Source organism: Chelonia mydas, chromosome 3, assembly GCF_015237465.2.
Source record: "Chelonia mydas isolate rCheMyd1 chromosome 3, rCheMyd1.pri.v2, whole genome shotgun sequence".
Lineage (NCBI taxonomy): Eukaryota > Metazoa > Chordata > Testudines > Cheloniidae > Chelonia > Chelonia mydas.
This window is the reverse complement of record NC_057851.1, coordinates 189516324-189538383: the sequence shown is the minus strand read 5'-3', so window position 1 is coordinate 189538383 and position 22060 is coordinate 189516324. Positions and strand designations below refer to the sequence as shown.

General features: G+C 46.4%; 1 long non-coding RNA gene across 1 annotated transcript; it reads right to left on the bottom strand.

The window, feature by feature from the left end:
• Positions 1-504: 504 nt before the first annotated feature.
• Positions 505-13254, bottom strand: LOC119565706. Its single transcript, XR_005224515.2, has 3 exons — positions 13082-13254; positions 9149-9270; positions 505-2657 (listed from the first exon to the last, which is right to left on the bottom strand). It is a non-coding gene; the product is annotated as an uncharacterized LOC119565706 (long non-coding RNA).
• Between the last annotated feature and the right edge of the window lie 8806 nt (positions 13255-22060).

The following is a 22060-nucleotide window of genomic DNA, read 5'->3' as shown; positions in this document are numbered from 1 at the left end:
AGCTGATCATGATGTCATTAGGGATTGTGAAATTATTAAGGACTCCTTGCCAGAACTCCTTTTGTGCACATTTCCACCCAGGGAAACTAGGACAATTCCTCATCTTTCATTTTCAACAGAGCTGAGAGACACGTAAGAGGCATGACTGATGAGCACCTTGCAGGATATTTGATTAGTCACAGGCTGAGCTGCTCTTTACTCAGCACAGCTGCAATCATTTGCATGAGTTACTCCACAACAAAGGGAAATGGGAAGGCAGCGGTGTCAGATTTGTTCTCTAAGAACAGAAAACCCCGCTGGGGACTCAGCATCTTGCAGGATGGATCCCAAGAATGGCTCAGCCTAGGTGCAGTGGCGATGCTGCTGCATGTGATGATTTAGCAAACAGAAAAGAAAGCAATTACTATTAGAATAACAACTACCTCTGTTCTTCTAGTACCATTCAAGCCTTTATTGGTCCCAGATGGTTCAATTACAGCTTGCTTGTATGAAACAGAGGGAATAATGTTTATTTTCAACACAGTTACATAATTTTTTTACCCCTTCATGACAAAGTCCCTATTAGGAAGCTGCATTGTATCTTATGTAAGGAAAAGGTGGATTTAAAGGGAAATAGACACGTAAGCTCTCTGAGGCAGGGATTGGTTTTTGAGTAATTTGTCTGTATAGCGCTTAGAACAGCTGGGCCCCGATTCGTCTGTTGAGGGACAATTGTAATACAAAACATAAATAACAAGAATAATACCTGTACTAGTGCATCTCAAAAGGATCAGGCTCATTCCAAGCTGCTGGCAAATCCAGGTACTCAAAAATACTTGAAAAAAATCACTTGCCCAGGGGCTAGAACCATGGAGTGGGCTGACTGGGGCCTGGGAGCAGAGCCCTGAGGGTAGCTGGCATCTTCCCTGAATGGAGGCAGTGGAGGAAAACTTAGTTAAAGAGTGGCCCAGGGGGCAGGGCAGCTGCTCCTTTCAGAGGATAGGAAGCAGGAGCTGAAGCAGAACAGCTCAGAAACTGCAGCTTCCCCCCAGGTGGGAGCAGGAGCAAGAGCAAAATGGCCCCGGGATGGGAGGCTGAGGAGCAGAGCGGCTGGAGCTACTCCTTACTCTGGCTGTGCAGGTATTTTTCACACTGGCTTGTAGGTTATTCCTTGGGCTAATAGGTATTGAGGGAATTCTCCTAGTCTGGATTCAGCCCATCGCTAAGAAGTATTTTTTCTCCTGAGCTGCCCTCCTCAAAAAAGCTTAAAATATTGATTTCTTTTTTGAGCAGGGCACCACCCCAAATGGGAAAAGTGTGGTCCCTGCCCGAAGGAGCATACAAACTGAATCCAGCGTGGCATAACAAGCGAGGGATCTGAACAGACAGCTAAGGACAAGGCATCACAGGACTCCTCAGTAAGGCATATACACATCTCGGTAGTTGTGTAAGTAGTGGGTGTGTGAGAAAGAGAGCTTCCTCCCCCTTCTTCCTCAGACTTCATGGCAGAAGGGAGTTTCTGGCAGGGATAGGAATGTGGTGGGAGACGTGGTTTGGCGAATAGTTTTAGGGAGAGCATCCCAAGGATAAGCAGTAGCCTGATAGAAACCCTGGAGACATCTGTGTAAGAAGGAGACTATGGAGGCCGGTGTTTGCGAGGGGGAGCGTGTGCAGAAAGAGACCAGAAAATATTCAGCAACTCACTGCAGTTCACGCAAGCAATGCTGTTTCCTGACTCTCCACTCTCAGCAGCTTATCCTTCCTGTCCTGCCCCCCCCACCCAGCCAACTACTCCTCTCCTTTTCTGCACAACAACAATGCTCTGAGCATCCAAGTGCAGAGTTTATGTGACTGTTGTCCTGCGTTCGCTCCCGTTGTAGCCAACTGCAACGTTCCCCTTGACTGAATGGGAGACTGCGCTGCTAACACTGCATCATCCACAGAAAATTATCATAGTGCAGAGAACTGGAAGCTGCCTTCCTTGATCATTTCCAACACAGGCTGAACGCCACTCGTGTATTCCCTCTTAATTAGCCAGAAAAATGTTCTACCCCTTTCAAACATCCTCTTCTGGGCTGGGTCTTCTCTTCTCAAATGTTCTGAACCTCAGCCAGTTCTTGTGTACATTCATCTCGAGGAGCTATTTCTAGTATGACTAACCAAGCACCAGCTGACTCACAACTCCAGTTACAAAGATTGGCCACAGCCCTATATGGCTTTCATAAGGATTTGCCACGGGAGGTTCCAGCAGAACAGTCACGTGATCAGGTTCAAACATGCTTTCTGTGCTGGTAAATGTATGACTCCACAGTGGGGAAAAACACTTGTCAGCTCTTCTGCCTCTGCTGTTCAAAGTGCTTCCATGCCAAGCCCATAAAGCATTGAAGTCTGAAGTGCTGGGCCCAGGAGCTTGGAGACATTGCACAAATGAAAGCAGATTTTAAAATGACAGAAGCCATCAAACCCATTGCTTTTTCCAGCGATTAATTAAAAGTAGGGAGGATGGTAGTGGCAAAGGGAAAGTCTGTAAACATCCTTGTTACATTATTTATTAGTCACGTCTGGGTGAAAGCACTCTTCCTTTTACAATCCCCATGGCACAAGCCCTTAGTAGGATGTATATTGATGTATTTAGGGTTCACGTAAATCCCAAACTCTGACTCCTGATGCATGTCAATCTGAGTTAAAATAGAAAAATAATACAATATCAGAGATCGGGTTAATGTGTTTCCTAAGAGTAAGATGTTTGGGTTTTACTTGCAAAAGCATTATCAGAGATAATCAACTCTTGCTACACATCATCTCTCTTATGTGTGTAGAAAGCACCAGACCAGCGGTTCTCAACCTTCATTGCACTGCGACCCCCGTCTGACAACAAAAATTACTACATGGCCCCAGGAGTGGGGACCAAAACTTGAGCCTGCCAGAGCCCTGCCAAAGCCCAAGCCCCACCACCCCGGGCAGGGGGGACCAAAGCCAAAGCCCAAGGGCTTCAGCCCCAGGCGGAGGGCCTATAACCTGAGCCCCACCACCCAAGGCTGAAGCCCTCAGGCTTCAGCTTCAGTCCTGGGTGGTCGGGCTGAGGCTTTGGCTTCGGCCCCAGCAAGTCTAATGCCAGCCCTGGAGACCCCATTAAAATGGTGTCACAACCCACATTGGGGTCCCGCCCCACAGTTTGAGAACCGCTGCACTAGATGCACTGAAACCGATGCAGTGCCCGCCAGACAGGCTGGAGCCCAGACCGCAGTGATGCTGTGCAGGCAGACTCCACATTCATGTGGACCACAGAGCATGACTTCTCTCTGCAGCAGCAAGGGGTGGAAATGGATTGGGTATGACCTGGGCCTGTGACTTTGCCCATTGGAGTCAATCAGGGTTTCATCTGACTAACAACTTTGAGTAAAGAGTGCAGGATGCATCCCATAGCATGGAATCATTATTGACAAATCAGGTTGCTTTTACCCCATTGCTTTGCACATCTGTTGTTGTAGCCACACGCCCCTCATCCACCCAGAATCGGGGCGCTGGTGGTGACTCACATTTCTCAAACAGCCTCCGGCATTTCAAAATGTACAAGCGTTCAGGCTGGTACAGGTGTTTTTAGGGCAAGGAGTGGGTGTGTTGTGTCAGGGAAGAGGAGAAGGGACAGATTTTGGTGTGGGAGTGGCATTTATGGAAGTGTGTGTGGCAGGACCAGGTCTTTCTGTAGAGGTGAGGGGCAGGCTTGTGTGTGTGATATACAGAACCAGATGCAGGGCAGAATAGAGAAGGTGCTCGTCTGGGTGACAGGAGGGAAGGGCAGAAATGGAGCAGATGTTTTGAGAGTGCTGCCACGTGAACAAAAACAACCCTTAGGACTGGATATGAGCATTATGTAGTCACATATTTGTGGAAGAAGCGAGTGACAGCAGATTAAATGTTGGATTTATGGAGGAAAATGAACTCCAGAACCCTTTTCTCTCTCACCCTCCCACGCCACTGCTGCCTTAAGGAAAAACCAAATGCTTATAGACAAACTTAACGAGTTTAGCAAAGTAAATAAGAGAGCTGAACGCATGCCGTGTGTACAAGACACAGGAAGTATGCAAATGCATTGCCAATGCGCTTGTCGGTTGGAACTTGGCACCTTCCCTCAAAAGTAGTTGGTACTGAGAATCGTTTTTGTGAAAGGGTTGCCTGAAGGGTTGCTCTGGTTTGATAGTGCTGGAAACTGGGCTAACCCACAGAATGGTGTGCAGAGAGGGTGGCAGGGCAATCTCTCCCTGCACTGCCCAGAGGGACTATGTCTAGGGCTGAGAAGGGTAGGTCAGTCTCTGTGCTCAGTTAATAGTGAGATTGCCAGTCTGTGCTTTTTTTGAGATGCTTGTCTACTAGGAACTAGATTGAAACCCACAAACTCATCACGCCTGAGACACTGAACAACTGTCGGATGGGAGAAAATTTTCATCACTATCAGACCACTGGGACAGGGGGAAGATTCCCATAAATAGAATTTATGGAGTAACTTTTCTCTGAATTTCTGGGACTCAGTGTCCTAGTATTGTCTATGCACAAATATTGCTCATAGTACTTGTGAAGGATCCTTGAGATGATTTGCATGAAGAGCGCTACAGAAATGCAATATTTTACTGGAATATGTGTGCTTTAATTTCCCTGATTGTATCTTAGAAACATCATTTGAGACTTTGAAAGGGGCCCTGCCCAGTTCTTCTGATCAGAGGAAATGTTGTGTCAACACAGCGCCGGTTCAACAAGGAAGTAGGAGGGCAATTGCAAAGTGCTAAAATCAGCCTTCATGAAGGTGTCTAGGTATAACTCAGCCTCCCTTAACGTAAGTGGCCTGTCTATTCCAGAACAGCAACCATGTCAGAGGACTCAGATACAACATCATTGTCTCCTTACACAGTTAAAACACAGTTCCATTTTTGTAGTTGTGTTGTAATGATGTTCCTGAATTGTGCTGTTGCCTTTGATAAAAAAGGGTGTGAGCTCCCATCTGTGCTGCAAAGCAAAGACATGTTTTACTCACGTTTGGGTACAACATGGTGATTTTTTTAATAGTGTAGACAGGCTCTGCATATCATGGGTTGCCCTTTGTGATGCAAACAATGAGTGATAGGCATGGCTGACACACGTGAGCTGGATCATCTTTAAAAAGCCCCATTGCTAGAGAATGACCAAACATATACAATAAGGGCTGGATTCTCACACTCGTTTTACCTAATGTGTGATTTCGTAGGCTTTGGAGTTACCCCCGATTCACAGAGGAGAATCGGGGCCCCGCAGTGTAAAAATATGGAAGAGAAGGCTAGAAGAGTAAATGCCATATAAAGAGAAAATGAATTAGGATAGACAGTAAGATATTCTTCAACTATTGAAGAATCAGGGCCAGCCCAATGGTCTAATGCAGGCAATCAATCCCAAATTGTGGGCAGTGAACCATTAATGGCGTACAGTACCCATGCCGGCACTGTGCAGAGAGCTGCTGATCACGTGGCACTGGCTTTCCTCTTATTCCCAGCTACCGAATCTTTCCTTAACGTTACGTTTCCATGTAAGCATTTTCTATGCTTGCCACAGGGATGCTAGTTGATCATCCATGGGAAGGGAGGTGATGCACACAGTTAGGAACACCAGTGGGATGGGAGGTGGCGTCCCTTTGACAATCTATTCAGACGTGATCCACGCTATGCGTATATGTAAGAACCTCTGGTTTAGTGATAAGGTAACACAGTGTCCCTTGTGCATGGGGTCAGAATCTGAATCTACGGGCTCAATCCTTTGCTCCCAGTCAGGAAGGTTTTGCAGAGACCCTGGCCCCAATTTGGAGCTGTGGTCAAGCTCAGCTGTGTGCAACTTGTGTGGGGACACAAAGGTGGTTGTATATTACCTATGTGCCCCCTGCTCTGGACTCTGGGGACCAGTCCAGTCTCTGGGATAAACTAGGGCAGCCAGAAGGAGCCATTGCAGCAGCTAAGAATACCTGGAATAATAGAGAGGCACTCTGTCTACCCTCCACTTCTCTGGCGAACCCAGAACATGCACCTAATGAGTATTCCTTAGGGCTGGTTCCACCAGCTGTATGACCCCTTCTCCCCTGCGGAGTCAACATAAAGGGGGTTCAGTGTCAGCTAGAAATCGGGGCCATTTTATTCAGCCCTAAGTGTGGGATGGGAAGGAGAGCACCTTGCATTGCTGGACAGTGGCCCAGACCTCTTGTAGGTTCAGGAGTGGTCTTAACAGATTCCAGAGACATTTGCATCTAGTTGTCCGTATCTTGAAGGATAGTTTTCATAGAGTAGTTTGAGTTTGAAGTTAGAAAAGAGGAAAAAATGGGGATAACGGCTAGAGGCTCTGAGGCCTTCCCCCAAGGGAAAGATCTCTCCCTGCATGTGAACCAAAAAGCCATGCAAGAAATCAGGTATGATTCATAGATTTTTTTTTTTTTTTAAAGGCCAGAAGGGACCATCATGATCATCTAGTCTGACCTCCTGCACCTTGCAGGCCACAGAACCTCACCCACCCACTCCTGTAATAGACTCATAGATTCATAGATATTTAGGTCAGAAGGGACCATTATGATCATCTAGTCTGACCTCCTGCACAACGCAGGCCACAGAATTTCACCCACCCACTCCTGTAACAAACCCCTAACCTATGTCTGAGCTATTGAAGTCCTCTGACAGAGTAACTGAACTCCTCAAATCATAATTTAAAGACTTCAAGTTACAGAGAAGCCACCAATTACACTAGTTTAAACCTGCAAGTGACTCATGCTCCATGATGCAGAGGAAGGCAAAAAAACCCCCAATTTGGAGTCGGGGAAAAATTATTTCCCAACCCCAAATATGGCTGTCAGTTGGACCCAGAGCATTTCGGCAAGACCCACCAGCCAGACATCAGGAAAGAATTCTCTGTAGTAACTCCTAGCCCTCCCCATCTAGTATAACATCACCAGCCATTGAAGGTAGTTGCTACTAGCAGTTGCAGGTTGACTATATAACATTGTAAGCATCCCCTCCATAGACTTATCTAGCTCAGTCTTGAAGCCAGTTAGGGGTTTTTTTGCCCCCACTGCTCCCCTTGGAAGTCTGTTCCAGAACTTCACCCTCTGATGGTTAGAAACCTTTGTCCAATTTCAAGCCTGAACTTGTTGATGGCCAGTGTTTATCCATTTGCTCTTGTGTCCACATCGTTACTTAACTTAAATAACTCCTCTCCCTCTCCAGTACTTATCTCTCTGATATATTCACGTACATGAAGCTGGCGAAAGATCAGCGTGCTGTTGTTAGGAGAGGGAATGAATCCTTAGCTCAGTATCTACAACAAAAGCTGAAGCCTTTTGGAGCAAGGAACACCCAAAACGCTCAAAATCAGGGCCTTCTTGCCTGGGAGCAAAGGACTGAGCCCATAGATTCAGACTCTGATCTCATTCATGAAGGGACACAATGGGGTTCTGGCCCATGACTGGAGCCCCTAGGGGCTATTGCAATACAGCTAATAATACTAATGTAATAATGCCACAGTCTGGACACTAAGTTTGTTTGTTTTTTTCCTGGGAAGGAAAGATGAAATGTTGAAAGGGTAGTTGATTAGCGAGAAGAAAGGGGCGTCTCTGTTACATGTTGACAAAGCATCCAGCCCAGATGGATTAGGGTCAGAATTCTGAAGGATGTAGAAAGAGGAAACAAGAACTCCTTTAGCAGAGTTTTTGATAGCTTGCTAAGGATGGAGGCTGATTTGATAACATGGCTAATCAGCTTGCATCTTAAACCAAGGCCCTACGTATGTACACCTCAAGTACAACCGTGTTTTTTGTAAACAGTGGGTGACACTTGTATCTAGTTACTTCAAAGAAGGCTGAATTGTTCCTGACACCTCCATGTGTTAATAATGTTTATGAATTCCCCCCTACCAGGCTGCCCAGTCGTGTTTGTTCTGGTGCATTCTAGAAAGAAGGGGCCAGCTGCTCCGTAGCGCCTCAGTGGGGATAGAGTGCTCAATGCACACAGAGTGGCAAAAATTACATAGGGGGCAATGCACTCAGGGATGCCCTCCCAAACTGAGAGCTCAGAGCAAGGAGAATCAGCCAACTCAGTTACAAAGTGATAGTCAAGGCTCCTGTCAACACAGCAAAATCAGGGTTAAAACTTGGGTAAAGAAGGCAAACGTGCCAACTTATGCTGTTGGCAAAGGCAATAGCTGGTTAATAGCCAGAGTTACTTACTGAGTATTAACCATGTGGTGTGCAGACATAAACCACGCTTAGCGTCTACAGTGCCCCTGCCTTGTTACAAACCCTATTAAATGTTATAGTGTAGGATGGCCTTGCGGAGAAGGGACTGGACTAGAATTCAGGAGACTTGGGTTGAATTTCTATCACAAACTTCTTGCCTGGGCATGGGCAAGTCATTTGATCTTTCTATGCCTCCTATTAAATGGGTGGTAATACCACTTCCCCGCCTCACCGAGGTAGGGCGAGGAAAAATTCACTATATCTATTAAGTGCTCAGATATAGTAATGAGGGTTGTATAAGTACCTCAGTAGTCAGAGGGGACACCATTAATCCCCATTGTCGTTAATTATTTGCACTATAGAAGTGCCTAGTACTGGAGAGCAACGGAATAGCCTAAATCAGCGGCACGGGCCGAGGGACATACTGGCAGCCGCTTCCGGCAGCTCCCATTGGCCTGGAGCAGCGAACCGCGGCCACTGGGAGCCACGATCAGCCGAACCTGCGGGCGCAGCAGGTAAACAAACCGGCCTGGCCTGCCAGGGGCTTTCCCCGCACAAGCGGCAGAACAAGTTTGGGAACCACTGGCCTAAATGAAATTAAACTAAAAAATAAAAAGCACTTCACAATGAAAATTACTGACCAGGCTTCTAATGATTTACAAACACGATGCTGGACTTTGAGTGGGAAGTTGCCTGCAAGCCCATGTTTGGCAAAGATAAGGAAATCCTGATATTAAAGATCATGTTATCCCCATAGCCTCTCCACCATTCAAATAAAAATCAAAGGTTACAATGATGTCTGTATACTGAATTCTGATACTGAAATACAAAGATGAAGAATTTGCTAAATGGTAAAAATAAGGGCTGTGTTAGTTTACTTTAATAGTTTTATTATTATGGTTAATGAATGAGTTTGAATAGGGCAATACTTACGCGAAGGCCTTGGCCTAGCTTTTGCCTGGCATGTGTGTTGTCTTGACAATCTCTTTCTCTTATATAGTCTTGTTCAGATAATGCTTTTGCTGACAGGCCAAAGGTGATGTTTTGTTTCTGCACTGGAGGATTTAGATAAAAGGAAGCTAATTAGGGTAATAAATACACAAAATGTAATGCTAAAAGCCTTTATAGTGGTAAAACAAGAATAAGGTGACATGAAAACATAATGCCATGAAAAGAGTGTAGACAGCGTATTGTATGGGTTATCTGAGACATAATGCTTAATGTAGACTGGAAGAAAGCTAATTATTATGAATATGAAAAAAATATAAGAAACTGAGTGAACAAGGGTACAAGACAGAGAAATAGTGAACCAGAAACTGAAGGAATAAGACTGAAGGATAAAACCAGAGGCCAGACACTGAGATGACTATCATGAAGTGCAGGAGACCTTCCTGGTACTCTGGAACTCAGTAACTTGGGTCCAGCTGTTCTGCCTTCTTTGTTTGTTCTCTGTCATTAATATATGATCAGAACCAATACCTGACAATAATTCTGTCTGAACATTTATAAATAGGGTGACCAAATAGCAACTCTGAAAAAACAGGACGGGCGTGGGGGGTAATCAGCGCCTATATAAGAAAAAGCCCCAAAAAACGGGACTGTCCCTATAAAAACGGGACTTCTGGTCACCCTATTTATAAATAAAAGTGAAAAATTGATACTGTCTAAATTGGGTGGACTTGTGACTCAGTTTCCCACCTTACACTAGGAGCCTCAGTCTTGGACCAGGCCCCTGTTCTGTTAGGCGCTGTGTAAAGAGAACAAAAAGATGGTCCCTGCTCCCAAGAGCTCACAGTGTAAGTAAGCTCATAGGCTGTGATTGGAGCTGATGATTTCATCCTTTCCCGTCAGCTCAGTTCAGTGTTCAGAACTCAGCATACGTTTCTGGTTCTTTTGACATATTTCACCCACAGGGGGAAAAAATCTCCAGCGTAATTAGCACATGGGCTAAGAAAACTGAACGCAGCCTCAGAAAATTCACTACAATGTTGTTCTGGCCCCTGGGGGACATGGTGTACCTGTGGGAGACTGACCTCTGAGAACTGTCTCATTTGATGTGGTCAAAATGAAGCCCTAATAAAAGCAGGCACCTTCCCCTTAGAACACTTGAGTTAGTGGAGTTGGCCAAAGGGTTTCTCCTGTATTAGTCAGCAAGGCAAAGACACTGGAGGTTTCAAGGAGGAGGATGGGCAACTTAGTAATGATCTAATTAACACAGAGAACAGGTTGCAACATCATTGTCTCTGTATTTTGGGAGTGCCTAGAGAGGAGGGCTGGAGCATTCTTACCTTTTAAAATCAGTTCAATAAGATCCTGTTGTTTTTTTTTCCCCATAAACAAATTGCAAAACATGGAGGTTGGGTCTAAACAACTTTCATTTCAGATTATGGCAAACATCCCAGTGAGAACCAGTGGAGTGACTCACCCTGGAACACTGTGCTCCGGAAATGAAACCCAGACATAGCACCTACCTCTGCAGCATATGGACGTGTTTTCGCTACCTTTCGAGGTGCAGTACACAAAACAGAATGACACTATTTTCTTTAATTACATAGCTACACGCAGCACAAATCCCTCGTGGTCACCTGTTGTTCTGTGCTGTAGAAACCCAATCTGTAACAACTAAGCCATCAGCGGTAATGGCTGCTGTTCGGCTAGAAGTCTGACTGTTATGCCCCTTCCTGTACGGTAGGTGCTCCATAGATCCTGGCTGTTTCTGTGATCCAAAGTTTGCTAGCTGCACTTCAGCTGCTTCCTTTCCTCCTCGTCTATTTCCATCTTGCTACCGTTCCCGATTGCTGGATCGGAGCCAGACTTTACAAAATCTCTGTTCATTTCTTCAGCCCATTTCGATCAGACCCATCGTAACGGAATCCCACTCCATCACTTCATTCTTTTCTTACCTCTCCCAGATGTATTTTAGTATTCATGAAAGATACCCAGTGCATAACTGATTGAAATGCTTATTTGTAGGGCCCTACCAAATTCCCGGTCCATTCTGGTCAATTTCACGATCATAGGATTTAAAAAATCATAAATTTTATGATTTCAGCTATTTAAATCTGAAATTTCACGGTGTTGTAATTGTCGGGGTCCTGACTCAAAAAGGAGTTGTGGTTGTGGGGGGGGGTTGCCATATGGCTACCCCCTTACTTCTGCGCTGCTGCTGGCGGCGGCGCTGCCTTCAGAGCTGGGCAGCTGGAGAGCGGCGGCTGCTGGCCAAGACCCCGTCTCTGAAGGCAGAGCCGCCGTCAGCAGCAGCGCAGAAGAAAGGATGGCCTGGGAGGGTGTTGCCACCCATACTTCTGTGCTGCTGCCTGCAGAGCTGGGCTCCCGGCCAGCAGCTGCCACTCTCCAGCCGCTCAGCTCTGAAGGCAGCACAGAAGTAAGGGTGGCAATATCGCGACACCCCTAAAATAATCTTGTGATCCTCCCCCCCCGCAACTCCCTTTTGGGTCAGGACCCCCAATTTGAGAAACACTGGTCTCCCCCGTGAAATCTGTATAATATAGGGTAAAAGCACACAAAAGGCCAGATTTCACGGTCTGGGACATGTTTTTCATGGCCATGAATTTGGTAGGGCCCTACGTATTTACAGTACAGTTGCAATGCAGGCAGTGTCAGTAATCCTGATTGGAATGACTACTCGAACTGTATTCGAAGACTGCCAGGAAAGGTGTCAGCTGTGGTGTGGAGCCCCATCTATTAGGAACTGGACTGAGGTGACAGGATTGATCTTATCACCTAGACCACTAAAGAGCTAGTAGATTCTCATGACATTCAGTTGTTACTGGACTGAATCACTGTTCGGATCAGTGGCCCTCCAGGGAAAGGCTGTGTATCCTCCCCCTGGGAAAACAAGGAAAGCCACACCACATGAAAGGGATTTTCCCAGATTTGTGAGGAAACTGGCAGAAGCCAAAATTGCCTTATGTCGCTTTATGTGCAAATCGCTTACTCAGAAGCTGTAGCTGTGCTAGGAAGATCCTTATTATCTGCTCCTGAACTTTAAGGGACGAATTCTCAGCTCAGCACTAGCCCCCCTGGTCCCGGTAGCTGGGCCTGGGAGCTATGCTGGAGGTGCCCCTCTGCTGTCACCACAGCTCTGACACTGCAATGGGCCCTCGTGAAGGGATGAAGGTGGGTCGGATACGCATAGTAGCATAGCCCAGCCCCTCGATTACCCACGTGGTCCCACATTCTAGTGCACAAATTGCAATTTGCCTCAGCAGAGCAGAGCTCAGCATCGCTCAGGGGAACTCGTCCTGTTTACATACCCCTCCCCCAAATCCTGATCTCCCCCCTAGGGAAGAAGAGCCACAGCCAACAGCCCCTCTCAAAAGACCAGGGGCAGGACTTGCCATTGACCTAGAATATTAGATTTTTTATCAGGACTGTATGTGTTACACTAGTAAGAACCAAACCTGCCTTCCTTAAGCAGCTGTAGTGTATGGTACGCTATCATTAATAGCGTGACATACACGTCTTGAAATACCATGTGCAAATTCATAGATGGGAAGCAAACCCCACCCCGTACTCTGCTCTCTAGGTAGCGTATTGCTAAGGAGCAGGGCTGGCTCCAGGCACCAGCGTTCCAAGCAGGTGCTTCGGGCGGCGGTTAGAGAGGGGCGGCCGAGTTTCCGCCACGGCGGCAATTTGGCGGCAGCTCCTCTGTCCTGCCGGCCGAGGCGGCAAATGGGCGACAGCTTCTCCCTTTTGCCATCCGCGATGGCAGTTTTTTTCACCGCTTGGGGCGGCAAAAACTGTAGAGCCAGCCCTGCTAATGAGACGGAGCTCACAACATCCTGCCACAAACTGACATACGCTTTCCATCCGCTACTACAACTTCAACTAAATATGACTCACAACCACTGCTTGGAAAATGACTCTGCCAGGGTTTCTCCAAAAATGGTAACGTTGACGTTGTTGCGTTGAGTGATAGAACAGGATCCGATCTGGGAATATGTCCGTTGTCATGCAGTTTGGAAATGCTCCCCCCGGTCGGTGTCCATGCTGCAACTGGCAGTGATGTCTGATGGCGAAGTGGGACTGAGGATAATGTGGTTAGAGCTAGATCCTTCCTCCCTCCGCTGCACATTGCTTCTTCCCTTCCTGTGCAAACAGCAGAACTCTGAGCTCTTTCCTCAGCTCTCAGAAGAGCGATTACAGGTGCAATGGCCGTTCTCCAGGCCATCAGAGGGGGTTCTCAGGACAAATTATTTGGTGGCCTCAGAGTGCGGCCACCCACTCGTGCTGGTGTCCTCTCTCACACTTTTCCCTAAAATACTTAATTAGCGTTAGGAAAAATAAATAAATATGCACATATACACGTCCAAATCACTCTGATTTATTTATTTCCAGCTAGTAATTCTGTTGTGAAAAGTGATATTAACAAACATACAAGTATCACTTTTCACAGCAGACATAGGCTATGTCTACACTACCACGGTAAGTCAACCTACACTATGCAACTCCAGCTACGTGAATAACGTAGCTGGAGTCGACATACCGTAGGTTGAGTTACCGCAGGGTCTACACCGTGCAGGGGTCGACTTACTTTACTCTTCTCATCAGGGGTAGAGTACAGGGGTCAACTGGAGAGCGATCTGCAGTCGATTTGGCAGGTCTTTACTAGACCTGCTAAATCGACCACCGGTGGATCGATCTCAGAGCGTCGATCCCGGCTGTAGTGTAGATCTGCCCTTACTCAGCCCCGGCAAGCCTTGGGACAAATTAAGCCCTGGATGGGGGGGTCGGGGGAGACAGCGAGGCCCGGGGCAATGAGGGTGGGTGGCTGTGGGGGGCTGGAGCCTGAAGCCCCGTATTCGGAGGATGGGACCTGCTGCCATACAGCTGGAGTCCAGGGCTGAAGCCTGAAGCCCCGTGACCTAAGCCTCTCCACCCCTGGGAAGGTGGGGAACTCACTGGCTGCCTGCTCCTCCAGCATTGTGCCCCAAGTGTCTCCAGAGGTGGGCAGGACCCAGTCCTTGCTGGTGGCCCCAGCAACCAACACCAAGGCGGTGCAACCAGGAGCACCAGGGAGAGGGAGGGACCACTGCTCTTCCCCCCCCGCCCTGAATCACAGCCCAGGAGGCTGTGGCCACAAGAAAAGCCCCTGGTGACTGCATGCGGATGGTGGCCACATTAGAGAATCGCTACTCTACAGAGCTTGGTCTGCCGTGCACGGGGTATGGTTAGCTCACTCGTGTGTGGCATGTGCTCGCGAAGGGGGCACAAGATGCAGAATGTGACCCAGTGTATGTTCACTTGGCTTGCCCCACGGAATTCTATCCTGGCTGGTGGCCTCTAAAAACTAGAGAGTGAAGCCATCAGCATCCAGGCTCCTCTAGAAATGCTGACAGAGGCAGGACTTAATAGCAAATTTCCTCATTGACTTATGATTTCTTGCAGTGGAATTGCGCTTTATCATTCTTAATAATCTGAATGCATGTTAAAGATCCAGGCCAAACATGCTGTTTGGGATTGAAATGTGACATAGATTTCCAAAATGTTAAAAATTTAATTGTGGCCTGTGCAATGACAATTATTAAACATAAAGACATTTGCAGTAGCATTAAATGTAACATTCATTTTATGGCATTGGTGCAGACAGAAAATTTCTCCTTGTAATGTAAGTGATAGCTAATGCAGTGACATTTCTCTGAGCACAAAATGGGCCAAAGCCAGCCCTGGTATAATGACAGGAAAGTCAATACAATTACACCAGGATGACTTTGGCCCACAGTTTTTAGATGTCATAAAATATAGTATGTTTTCCATCCCTGATTAGTCTCTCCGCATTTTGCAGGCAGAGAGCTACTTAGTTAAATGACATTACATTATCACCAGCCCACTCTTAGATCAGAAGGCCTCAGTGAAACTTGGTTCCTATAAATATGATTGCTGCTTAGCAAACATCTTGTCTGCCTCTTGTTTGCCCAGTCTTCATCTTTATGTGACAGAAAGGATCTGTGAGACCAGAGATTATTCTTCATTGTGGGGTGACAAAAGGGAATTTCTGATAGACAAGTGATCTGAGGCTATTCTTTAGAGCAGGGAGATTATTAATATTTTTGTTTGTTTATTTATTAGAGTAGTACCGAGGGGCTCCAGCTTAGGTGAGGGCTGCACTGTTGTAAGCATTATACAACCACATAATACGTGACATGCCCTGCCCTGCAGTACTTAAAAAAATCTAAATAGGCAAGACAAACAAAGGGCGGCAGGAAGGAAGTATTAACCCCATTTTACAGACTAGAAACGAAGACACTGAACAATTATAATGTGTCCAGTTTGAGAACCCTTGTTCTCATCATCTGTGTCAAAGTCAGATTCAGGACTCACATAATTTGTCAGACCACTCTGTTTATTAGCAAAGCGCTTTGCTAATGCACCCAGATGTGAGCCCCTCTCTGAGGCTCAAGATAACTTATTTATACAGCTAAGCCAAAGCCAATTTAACATAAGAGACAAAAGAAAGCAGAAACTGACAAATATACATACATATCTTATTTGCATACTAACGTTTACCAATCTCCTAGCTCAGTAGGAGCTCTAAGTTAATTAGCTGGAGGACCTATTGTCTCACACTCCTTAATGTTTCTCTTCCTGACAACTATATTTCAACAAACCCTTCGAGTAGCATTTCTTTAATGAATTATAATTTCAATATAATTCATTCTACTTTCACATCTGCATAGGTGTTTGTATCAGCCTCATGAGGTGGAGGGTGACAGCCTTTCATGCAATCCAGCCTGTTAAGTGAGAAACCACAACTAAGATCATCAAACCAGTGACCAAATGTTAACTGTTGACCTCCCGTTCAAAAGAGCAACAAAATAAGCCTACCATGCTCATCACCATTGTATCTAAATGTGTACCATTCCAGTGTTGCCAACTTTCATGATTTTTGTGGTGAGACTTATGATAGCTCGTGTTTTTCTAAAATTGCCTCAACTCCTGGAGTCTTTTGAATACATGAGAATCTCAGCTTTCATTTTTTCAAAAAGGTAATGTGACCCTGTTGTAGCCTAAAGGCTCAAACCCAGAAGAGAGAGAGAGAACCCAAAATGTTGGGTTCTTTTAAAACCAATCTCATGATTTTTGAACATATGGGGGTGGTACTACTGTGTTCCCACAGAGAAAGTCAATTGCTGGGTGCAGATTAGGAATCCTAACCACTTTGGCTTGGTCTACACTACAGAGTTAGGTCAACATAAGGCAGTTTACGTAGACCTAATTATGTCAGTGTCTACACTAGCATGCTGCTTCCGCTGAAGTAAGTGGCCTACTAACCCGACATAATAACTTCCACCTCCACAAGAGGTATAGCACTTATGTTGGTGTAGTTAGGGCGATGCAGTGTCTGGGTAGACACTGCATTACTTACATTGGCTGTTAGCTGTCAGCCCCAAGTGCGGCTGACAGCTGGGCTCCCCACCACCAGCTGGGCACTGGACTCACAGCTGGGGCCCCCTCCTGCCCTGGCACTGGGCTCAGAGTTGTCCCCTTGTTATACCAATAAAATAAAAACTAGCAGGGAGCACATGATTCTCTCTTTCAATTTTCTCAGAGGCTTTCGCTTGGTCTGCCAGGAATCTTTCTCTCTCTCTCCATTCCTGGAGTGCCTCTTTCACTATTTACAGCTGACTCTGGGTATTTGTAGCCAGCACCTTCCAATTGTCTGCTCCCTTTTCCGTTTGGTTTAGCTTTTCCTGTAAAGATGCCTTTTCCTCTTTACATGAAGACAAGCAGAGGGAAGAATCCTTACATGCCTCCCACAACAACCAAATTGCTGCTGCATCTCTTTTGGCCGCACGAGAAGGTTTGTATATGAGGATATACTGAGCCAATCTATCCTCTAGGTCCGAAATAGTGCAGACATCAGCTAGGGCTTGTTTAGTCCAAGGACTGTGCCCAAATTTTTGAAGGATTTGTTTAAAAGGTGTAATTTCTTGAACAAAAGGTGAGGTTGGAGTTCCTTCTGACTCCATTCCTCCCTCTGGTACTGGCTTACCCTGTTTTCTTTTAAACATCTTAACACGGGTATTTCAATCTCTTTGTCACTCCTGGTATTACTTAGCAAGTGACACAGCCTAGATTCTGAAATTGTAGCTTATCAAATTTCCTCATCACACCTGGCACAGGTCAGCAAGTGACATAGCCTAGATTCTCTGATCCCGCTACTCCGTGTTCCAGCGAGCAGCACTGCCTGGCCCTGTGGCCTTCTTGTTGCCCCGATACTTCAGTGAACAATAGGACTTGGATTCTGTAATCGTAGCTTAGTAATATGAGCTCTGTATATTTTACCTCTGCCTCCTGGAGGCCAGAAGGCTGGTTAACCAAATAGAAATGCCAAGCTCAATAGAGCTGGCGGTGTGCACACCAATATTTACAATAGCTGAGGTTTATTACCAATATTCCCCCTTTCGCAATTCTCCACCAAAATGTTATACCAATAAAATAAAAACCAGCAGGATCTTATTAAAGGGGAAGAGGCAAAATGCCACATTAATTGTGTATACGGAAAGAATCATAGCAAGCAGTTAGTTATAGCTATAACATTCCATTCAATCTCATATTTATTCACACATTCGTTCATACACACACACACACACAGGTTCTGCAAGGTTGTTATCATAGTTACCAGCCTTAGAGCTGCTCATGCCAAGCCACTGGCCAGGTGGCCTGGACATGAGGAGGGAGCAGGGCCTTGTCAGATGCTCATCTGATGCTCCTGGAAGTTGGTTGCAGAATCAGACCCCAAGGTTCTCACTTTCTAGAGTCCATTTTTATAGGAATTTCTTCCTATGCCAGTCTATGGGAATTGCTTCATCATGCTGTTGCTGAATCAATCAGCAGATGGCACATTCCTGACGGCTCCGTGCTGCCAGATGTTATCTTGTTCTTTGGTTCTCCCATCTACCCTCCGGGGGTCCTCTGGTTGTTTCCACTTGAGGCCTTCTTCGGCGGATGGACACCAGATTATTAGGCTGGCACCTCCCTGATCATTCAGTTATTATTCACACCAAGCATCCTCTATCTATTATTATTCACATCACATACATCCTCTATCTCTATTTTAATCACAATTGTTAACAAAGCGAGATAAATACAACAAAAGGGCAGGGAATCTCTGTGTGCTGTTTCTGTTGTTACAAAGTATCGCTTTGAGTCTCTGTGTGAGTAGTTGTTACAAAGTACTGCTTTGAGAACAGACTCTGTTTTATGATGTACTAACACAATTAGCAGCTTGCAAGTTTCACACAGAGAGGGAGAGAAACAGTAAAAATAAGAGACCAAACTATGAGGAATCAAACTCATTTGTGATTTTAATACAGAACTTCTTTAATATGATCCAACACCCTCTCCCCCAGGCGGGCACTGGGCTCACAGCTGGAGCCCCTCCCCTGGGGCTACACCCCAAGCTGTAAGCCAGGTGCAGGGCTCAATTTCACAGCTTGGAGCCTACCAGCTGTGAAATTCACATTCTTGTCAGTTTCACGGCTCCAGCTGTGAGACCCTTGCTGCTGACAGCTGGTACAGAGAAAATAGCAGCCATGAAACTGACAAGAATGTCAATTTCCTTGCTGGTAGGCTCTCCTCCAGGATGGGGAACTCCAGCAGTCAGTGCCCCACAATGCCCCACTTCAGTCAATGCAAGCGCTTCTGGTGAGGACGCTCACCACCAGCAGAAGGAGGGTAGTGTGGACACCAACAGCCAATTGAATTACTGCGGAGGCTGTAGCTCGACCTAACTTAAGTTGACTGAATTTTGTAGTATAGCCAAGCCCTGTGGAACAGCCATTTGCTAAGTGCTGCTGTTAGGAAATGCAGTCGTGTGAACCAAGCCACCTCTCTCCTTTCCCCAACCGCATTCATGCGCAGGTCTAGAGCTGAGGAGTTACAATGCTGAAGGGTTAATGACAGAGGCTAGTAGGGATTGCTGGATTTTGCAGGTTGTTGCTGTGCTGTCATGTACTTGTGTGTTTTATGCCACTCCCAGCCATGCGGTGTCACTTTCCTAGGTGCAATAAGGCTTTGGCAGCATACACACAATGGGTGGGCAGTCACTGGCTGCCCTGTCAGGTGAATCTCTTGACTGCCACGTTTTGGGCTTTTGTGTCACAGACATTTAATCTTGTACTTGGCAGCTATAGTGCAACCGGTGGGGTTTACTCAGAAGGGGTTGGCAAGCAACCAGCACTCAGTCAAGAACAAATGGGAGTTAATCCCTCCCCCAGCCAGCTCTGACCCATCTTGTGTTCCAGCAGACAGCTGCAGATTTGCACTTTGCAGTTCGGGAGTGCAGACTCTGCCCCCTTTTCATTCTTATGCAGGTTTTATGCGGCACACCAAAGTCCTTCCCTTGTGTAAACCTATGGGATTGTTAGTCAGCTGTGCACCTTACAGAATTATTTGAATTCAGCAGGGGGAGAAGAGGGCACCTTTGCCATGAGAATGAAACACATGACAAAGTGCCGCCCACATGTTCCAGTGATTTAAACTATATCCATGAATTGTGCATAGGGTGACCAGATAGCAAGTGTGAAAAATCAGGACAGGGGATGGGGGTAATAGGAGTCTATATAAGAAAAAGCCCCAAATATCAGGACTGTCCCTATAAAATCGGGACATCTGGTCACCCTAATTGTGCATGATCAATTTAGTTCTTTAATAACACATCTGGAATTGGCTCTTTGTAACTGCAGCTGAAATCCTTCTTTGTCTTTTAATAAATAGGCAATAATGACCTCTGAGCTGGCAATTGTCTGACATTTAATGTCTGCCTGGAGGCGTCTGATTTCAGGTCCTAAACACAGCCAGTCAGCATGATCTAGCAGACTGATCATAGGACAGGAAGCTGGGAACTTCTGTGTTCTAATCCTGGTTTTGCCATTGATGCAACTTGTGGTGTGAGGCAAATCGCTTTAACGTCTCTGTGCAGTGGTAGTAGTAATTAGCTAGTAATTAACTTGAAAAATGAAGCACTAAGCAGCTAACTCATGATAGGATGTGGGTGTCAGTCAGAAAAAATGCACATACCGTGGGTGTGCTGAAATGAAGCCGAGTGCCTTAACACACCCAAGGGGGATGGAGGGGGGGTGTATGTATGTGTGTGTGTGTGTGCACGCGCTCGTGCACATTCTTGGTTAGATCATACACCCTGGATGAAGCTCCCTTGCTTATAAAATGGCATATATTTGAAATAGAAGATTATTTTAGAAACCTAAATGTTTGCCAGCTGAATCCATTGAAGGAGATATACAGGTAGTTCCTTTGCAGTGTGTTCACTTGACACATGTTACAAGGAAATAATGTCAAAAGTGAACATGCTGAGAACAGCTCACTGGCTTTATGCCCTTGATTCCAGGAATCTGCTATTTACAGATGTTACACGGGAGGGCTTTCTCACCGAAACTGAACCACATCCTGGGCTCAATCCACAACTGCACCCAACCACCGCCCTCACTGCAGCCGGTGGGGGGAGTGGCTCTGAGACACCTTTCTGCCACCCGCCCAACCACCATCCTGCGGCTGATCCAGTCCCCAGTACAACCTAGAGCAGCCCAAGAGCTGCCCTAAATTGAGCTGATTTATGATGGAGGCCCTGTAGCCAGTGAGCATTGCCATAGTGCTCTGGTTCTACCTCCTTTGCTCCACAAAATGCTCCCACCCAGTCCCTCTGCTGAGGGGGGGAGGTGGGTGGAGGGCCAGGGGTAGAGCCAGCTATGTGGCTTTGACACCAGCTGAGGATTCTCCACACCGGGGTAATACTGCGTCACTGTGACATACCAGGGCACAATCCAGACTAACGAGTAGCTGTGTCACCCCTGTCCAGTAATCTGCGATGCCCTTTGCAATGCCTTGCTGCTGTAGCCTCCAACCCAGACTGCTCACAAACAGCCTCCAGCATGTAAGTCACTCTCAGGTTCTGTCTGTGTGTGCTGCAGCCAGCCAGCCACGCCTTGGCTCTTGAAGCCTTAGTAATGCTGCAGGGTGGCCCCCAACCTCCCCCAGTCCTGGACCTTCCTCCAGAAATGTATGTCCTGTACTGCCCAGCCCTCTCGTAGAAGTACACATATTTTAAGTCCATTATTCCTTTAAGGGAATAATACACCAGCTTAGTATTTTAAATAGTTATCCAGCCACTTCAATTTAAACGCACTGGCTTAGCTAAAACAATAAAACAAGTTTATTAACTACACGGAAAGAGATTTTCAGCAAGGCAGAAACAGTCAGAAATAGTTACGAGAAAAATAAAGAGAAAATGTGTAGCAGTGCTTAACTGAACAAACTATATTGGATTCAAAGCAAAGTTTTCTCAGCACATGTGTTCAGCAGTCATACTGACTGAGGTCAGGACCCTCCCCCCCCCAGAGGCCAGTGGCTACTTCCTTTGTCTTTGCAGGTGCAGAGAATGCAATGGGCAGGGAGAGCAAGGGTGTGTCCTGGGGTGTCTGCCCTTACTTTGTATAGTCCCGTCCCCCCTTTTAAGAAGCATTTCCAGCTGGGAGCAAGGCGACAGGCAGTCTGTGTGAAAGGAAACTCCATGCTGTTTCTTTGCTCAGATGTAGATTTTTGCCCCTGCCCCCTGTCCTGCCAAAGAATGGCAGGTAATAGCCCAGCAGCCTTGTTTACACCCGGCTGAGATGTCAGCTTGCCCTTTGCCTCTGAGGAACTGGTCTGGCCACTCCCCAGAGCTATATGGAAAACATACTTTTAGTCATGATCTCAGCTTATGTTTATAACTTCAAGTACAATGCTGCTATGCACATTTTGCCATGATTTTATTGACAGCAAATTATGAGTTTTTTAAATCGGGGGTGGGCAAAATTTTTGCCC